The sequence below is a fragment of the Taudactylus pleione genome, unplaced genomic scaffold (assembly GCF_031769625.1).
Source record: "Taudactylus pleione unplaced genomic scaffold, aTauple2 ptg000634l, whole genome shotgun sequence".
In the NCBI taxonomy this organism is placed as follows: domain Eukaryota; kingdom Metazoa; phylum Chordata; class Amphibia; order Anura; family Myobatrachidae; genus Taudactylus; species Taudactylus pleione.
In genome coordinates, this window is record NW_028285036.1 from 2,517,599 (window position 1) to 2,524,016 (window position 6,418).

The 6,418-nt window shown below is 46.6% G+C and overlaps 1 pseudogene across 1 annotated transcript; it reads left to right on the forward strand.

The window, feature by feature from the left end:
• Nucleotides 1-957: 957 nt before the first annotated feature.
• On the forward strand, nt 958-6,153 carry LOC148479178 (E3 ubiquitin/ISG15 ligase TRIM25-like; annotated as a pseudogene). The gene is made up of 2 exons (XR_015871988.1): nt 958-1,016; nt 3,274-6,153. The product of XR_015871988.1 is annotated as an E3 ubiquitin/ISG15 ligase TRIM25-like (transcript).
• Nucleotides 6,154-6,418: the final 265 nt, after the last annotated feature.

The following is a 6,418-nucleotide window of genomic DNA, read 5'->3' on the forward strand; positions in this document are numbered from 1 at the left end:
TCTTACGATGGTAGTGTTTTTTTACCATTTGATGGCAGCTTTCCAATGTTTGTCACCAACGAATGGTATTGTCCTGATGGTGTTCCGATGGTTACTTTTTTTAAAAAAACTGCTGAGCGCTGCGTCGTTCCTGGCTATAGTTGTCTGCATCGGCATCACAGTACACTCAGTAGCTGCCCCGGGCCTTGGCTCAGTCCCGTCTCGCCCCCAATCCAGCCCTCGGTCCCGTCCTCTGCCAGCCAGCCACTACATGGGCATTGCGTATGCGCAAATCATTTGACTATTTTTTTTTCCATCGAATACTTTTCATGCGATGGTTACTTACTGTCACATCAAAAGTTTCAATGGTGAAAGGCCAGCCATCATTTCATGGTGGGTGCGCGATGTCCGTCCCTAGTATTATTCAGTCCCAACATTACATGCTTCATTGTTGATAGGTGTGTGGGTGACTTTGCATCATCTATCAGAGAGATTATAAAGCATAAGCTGCTCTGATATAACACAGACATAACCCTGGACACCATCCCAATGACACAGTGCTGTGTTGGGCTATTTTAAGCCAGGTATTGGTATTTACAGGCAGTAAATACAGCAAAATACTGTTATACAGAGGAATAACCCTGCAATGTATTTACCCCTCTCACAGCCAAATGTCAGTGTGACAGGAAACTTACCAATATGTGAGATAATTACCTGGGTTGTATGTGATTGCTCCAATGTTCTCTCATGACAAGAGGGAGCACTGTTCCAATCTGCATCAGAAAGGTTTAGTAGTACACCAGGATGGCGGCCATGTTTCTGGAGACTAATTTATATTATTCCAACAACACAGCACATGCTTAGATAGACAGTGACTCCGCCCACCTGGCAGATGACTCCTCCCATGCTCCTGGGTGAGTGCTGCTGCTGGCTGACCAGGATCACACACATGTGCTGGTAGTGACCGCCTCTCACAGACACACACCTGTCCCTGATTATTGCTGACACGAGCTGGGAGCTTCTCATACATCCATCAGGTGAGTATCTGACTCTGTTATACTCTGAAGCCACTATATAAATATAATTTTATTTTTTCCAGAACTATAATACTGGGAGGAAGTGGGAATGCAAAGGCTTTGCTAGTATAACATGCTTACCTACCCGCCAACATGACCCGTTCCATTAGGTACAACATGCTCTGCTCCTGGTCTTCCCACCTAATGTATGATTGCAGTCACCGGTGTTGAGCTAAGTAATAGATGAGACAGATGTTTCAGCACAGGTGGCTGCAATCATAAATTAAGAGGGAAGTCCAGGAGCAGAGCATTTTGTACCTAAAGGCCCCCATACATCAGCAATCGTGCAATTTGCAATCGATTGTGTATAAAAATCTTTCTCTTTTTCAATCGATTGTGGCAATTCTGCAATCGATTGAAAAAGGGAAAGATTTGTCTACACAATCGATTGCAAATTGCTGCAATCAATTGCTGATGTATGGGGGCCTTAACGGAAAGGGTCATGTTGGAGGGTCTGTGCTTGTCATAGTAGGGGCTGGGGGGGGCTTTTTTTTTTTCTTCTCCAGTTCATTCCAGTCTGAGATTTTGTTACCAGCGGGCGCCCTGAAGCGGCAGACGGAGGCTGGTTCTTACTCCGCCGTCCGGCTCCCGCTGTAAGTGAACGTCTCTCCCATAGTTCCGAGGAGCAGTCGGACTATGGTGGGCACAGGAGTGGGGGGTTCAGGTAAGTAAAGCTTAGTGTGTGTCTATGGGGTCTATTTGCTAAGCCTTGGAAGGAGATAAAGTGAACGGAGATAAAGTACCAGCTAATCAGCTCCAAACTGCCATGTCATAGTCTGTGTTTGCAAAATGACAGGAGCTGATTGGCTGGAACTTTATCTCTGTTCACTTTAACTCCATCCAAGGCTTAGTAAATAAACCCCACAGTCTTTTACATGTAAGCAGGGATGGGGTACCTCAGGCCCGGGGGTCGTATAAGGCCCGCGGAATCATTTGATCTGGCCCTCTGAGCTTTTTTCTGCTAGCCTCATCTGGCTAGCAGGGCACGTAGAATGGCACCGTGCAGCCAGAATCTATGCAGCAGGGCCACCGGGAGCGTCCTTAGGATGCTTCAGACGGTCACACTGCTGCCCTTACAGCTCCCCGGAGCATCCCCAGTATGCTCCGGGCATTGCTGTAATCACTGGCGATTGTTGCCCTTCCCTGTCTGACGTCACAAGGAGGGGGCGTGGCCTGCACCAGGCCCGCAAATAATTTTATATATATCAAAATGGCCCTTGGCAGAAAAAAGGTTCCCCACCCCTGGTGTAAGGGGCACTGTATAAGGGGCAGTACTACTGGGGGCACTGTATAAGGGGCAGTACTACTGGCGGCACTGCATAAGGGGCACTACTACTAGGGGCATTGCATGAGCGGCACTGCTACCTACCCTCCAATATGACCCGTTCCATCAGGTACACAATGCTCTGCTCCAGACTTCCCACTTAATTGATTGCAGCCACCTGTGTCGAAGTAGTTAAATGATGAGACAGATGTTTCAGCACAGGTGGCTGTAATCCTAAATTAGGTGGGAAGTCCAGGAGCAGAGCATTATGTACCTGATTAAATGGGTCATGTTAGAGGGTCTGCTTCTACTAGTGGAATTGCATGAGGGGCACTACGACGGGGGCACTGCATAAGAGGCACTACTACAGTGGGCATTGCATAAGGGACACTACTACTAGGGGCACTACTACTTGGGGTACTGCATAATGGGCACTACTATTGGGAGCATTGCATAAGGGGCACTACTACTTGGGGTACTGCATAATGGGCACTACTATTGGGAGCATTGCATAAGGGGCACTACTACTGGGGGAACTGCATGAGGGGCACTACTACTAGGGGCATTGCATGAGGGGCACTACTACTGGGGGCACTGCATAAAGGGCACTACTACAGAGGCATTGCATAATGCGCACTACTACAGGGGCATTGCATAACGGGCACTACTACTGGAGACACTGCATAAAAGGCACTACTACAGGGTCGTTGCATAAGGGGTCATTGCCTAATACCCTGCTCGAGTCCCAGGAAGAAATGCCGGGTCAATGGGTCTTTTCAGTGGGTCTTTTGGCCAGTTTATTTTGGCCAGTGGAAAAGGGGTATTAGTAACCTGTCCCTTTATGCATTGTCCCTTAGCTTAAATGAGGGCAGCCTCGCGCTGTGTGCAGAATGTGACCTCACTGGTATCTGAGTGTTATAAACTTTCACTTTCATTTCCCTCTCCTGCTGCCAGCGATGGCGTTTGCTGATCTGAGACAGGAGCTGGACTGTTCCATCTGCCTGAGCATTTATACAGATCCTGTAACCCTGAGATGTGGCCACAACTTCTGCCGGGTCTGTATTGATCGTGTGCTGGATACACAGGAGGGGTCTGGAGTTTATACCTGTCCTGAATGCAGAGCAGAGTGTCAGGAGCGTCCTGCACTGATACGGAACATAACTCTGTCTAACATAGTGGGGAGTTTCCTGTCTACTCAGCCAGATCAGGAGGAGACTGGGATCTTCTGCACTTACTGTATTCACTCTCCTGTACCTGCTGCTATCTCCTGTCTGCATTGTGAGGCTCATCTGTGTGATAATCACCTGAGAGTACACAGCAAGTCAGCAGAACACGTCTTATCTGATCCCACTACTGCCCTGGGGAACAGGAAATGCTCCATCCATAAGAAGATCCTGGAGTATTACTGCACTGAGGACGCTGCCTGTATCTGTGTGTACTGTTCAGCTGGAGAACATCGGGGACACGAGGTCGAGACACTGGATGAGGCCTCTGAGAAGAAGAAGGAGAAACTGAGAAATGTTCTGCAGAAACTGACCTCAAAGAAAGAGGAGACTGAGAAAAGAGTCCAGAGTCTGCAGGAGCGCAGGAGAGAAGAACTGGAGAAAGCAGCTGGTGTATCAGAGACAGTACCTGCCCTGTTTAGAGACATCAGGAGACAGCTGGAAGACCTGGAGAAGAGAGTCCTAAGTGAGATCTCCAGACAGGAACAGTGCGTTTTACTCTCAGTCTCTTCTCTGATCAAGCAGCTGGAAATAAAGAAGGACGAGCTGTCCAGGAAGATGCGTCACATTGAGGAGCTGTGTAACATGTCTGACCCAGTGACTGTCTTACAGGAACCAGACACGAGTGACTTGTGTGATACTGAGGACACAGAGAGACATGATAACCAGGTCCATGGTGCAGGAGATCTGGATGTGGGTCTCCTATCAGGGACATTGAACAAATTATCTGATATAATTAAAGGTATAAATATATGCTTCTATGTTCAGGAACCAACAAACATATTACTGAATTTAAACACAGTTGGTAATAATATACATATATCAGCTGATAGGAAAATTGCATCGTGGTCAGATATAAACCAGAATCACCCAGAAACACCAGAGAGATTTCAGTATCCTCAGGTAATAAGCACCAGGGGATTCTCCTCAGGGCGACATTACTGGGAAGTGGATGTCAGTAAATCAGGGAGACGGATGGTAGGAATGTGCTATCCCAGTATAGACAGGAGAGGAGATCAGTCAGACATTGGATATAATAACAAGTCCTGGGGTTTGTGGAGATGGTGGTATAATAATCAATACTCCATGAGACATGACCATAAAGAAATTAGTTTATCTCCAAATATCCCCTGTGACAGAGTGAGGATATACCTGGATTATGAGGCAGGACAGCTGTCCTTTTATTCTCTGTGTGACCCCCATCAGACACTTACACACCTACACTGCCACCTTCACTGAGCCCCTTCATGCTGTATTATGTGTATGGGAAGGGAGTATAAAGATATCGGGAGGGGGAGCCAGGAGCCATGAGAAATTACCATAATTTAAGAAATCCATCAACAGACTGGTGACATCACAGGGAGGGGAGTCTGATTGGGGGGACATTAAGCCAATGGAATGAAACAGTGGGTGGAGCTACAGCTGAACCCCCTCCCCCTGTGTAATCACATAACCAGTGTGACTGGAGGTGTTCCCTTGTTGGTGTATTAGAAACTGTTGTTATAAATATATAAACTGTTGTTATAACTATATAAATACTAGTGTAATGGGTCACCTCAGTCTCCGCCCCCTCTCTGCTGTCCCCTGCGGCTCCATAACCTATGTACTATAAGGACCCGCGATCATTGATCGGGGGTCGTTATAGTAGTGAGGGAATCTGCTGCATGTAATGGATGCAGAACGATCAGATAGCAATCGTCTAATCGTTATCTGATCGTTGCTGTCGTACCGTGTGTACGCAGCATTATACAGTGTTGCCTCCTTATACTACCTCTTTCTCAGCGCATTAAAATGTTTTAATTCCATTATAAGCCACCTTTGCTATGACACCAGTTTTGGCCTGTGTGTTATACTGGCATTATAAAGGGGTAGCATTGTGTATATATAGCAGGAAGGGGATATTATCTACAGTCTGCTATCCGGTTATACATGGTAATTGCATGCACGTTCCACACAAGCTTGCAAAAATGAAAGTTTGCATAGACTCACAGCCAGAATGAGTCACAGTGTACAGTGTTGCAGTGCGGTAATAGTGTGTGTTCTGTATATCGTTTCCCTTCGCTGCTCATTTGATTTGCAATGACTGAAAAAAATCTAAACAGATGTAATTAGAGAGTAACACAATGTTTTATATGATTACCGACCCTTAGAGTTTAATAGTTTTGTGTTTTTTGTAAAATTATAATTTATATGGTGTTAGACGATAAATCGGGTTGGAGTCTGCACAGGTCTGTAGAATAATGATGTTATTTTTTATTATCTTAACTGCTCCCTATTCTCTCTACCCACTTACTTGGCACTAACGCATGAGATGCAACCGCGGTGCGTTACCTGACCAGATCGCATATTATGCATCAGTGCCGCCCTGCTGCGTCCCCCTTGTGTCATGGAGGAAATCCATTCTGTACATATGGAGAACATACTTTCCCCTCCTGCTTACCACCAACATCAATCCTAAAATGCTCCCCAGAATGGCACTACGGGGCGCATGCACCTAAACTAAAAGTGTAAGGATGCGAACATATTCCACCTCCGAGCACAAATATGCTGATCTCTGCTGTACTGATGATCAGTCGTCCCTGGGACTAATGATCAGTCGTCCCTGTCCCATGCTCCGCAAAAAGGTGAGGGTGTGGGGCTATGCCACAGGGAAGAGGGGTAATCGGGGGTCATCTTTGGCACTAGGGGGAAGAGTAGAGGGGTGGGTTATGCTCACTAAAACTTTTTATTGTGGCATTTATTTAAAAAAATTAAATAATGCAAAGTGACAAATGGGGAGCTGGGGCACTAAACATTGTGCGCCCATTTTCATAGGGGGTAAGGGTGGGGGCTCTTCCATGGGGATCTATTACCATTAGGGTGTTGGGGGCCATAAT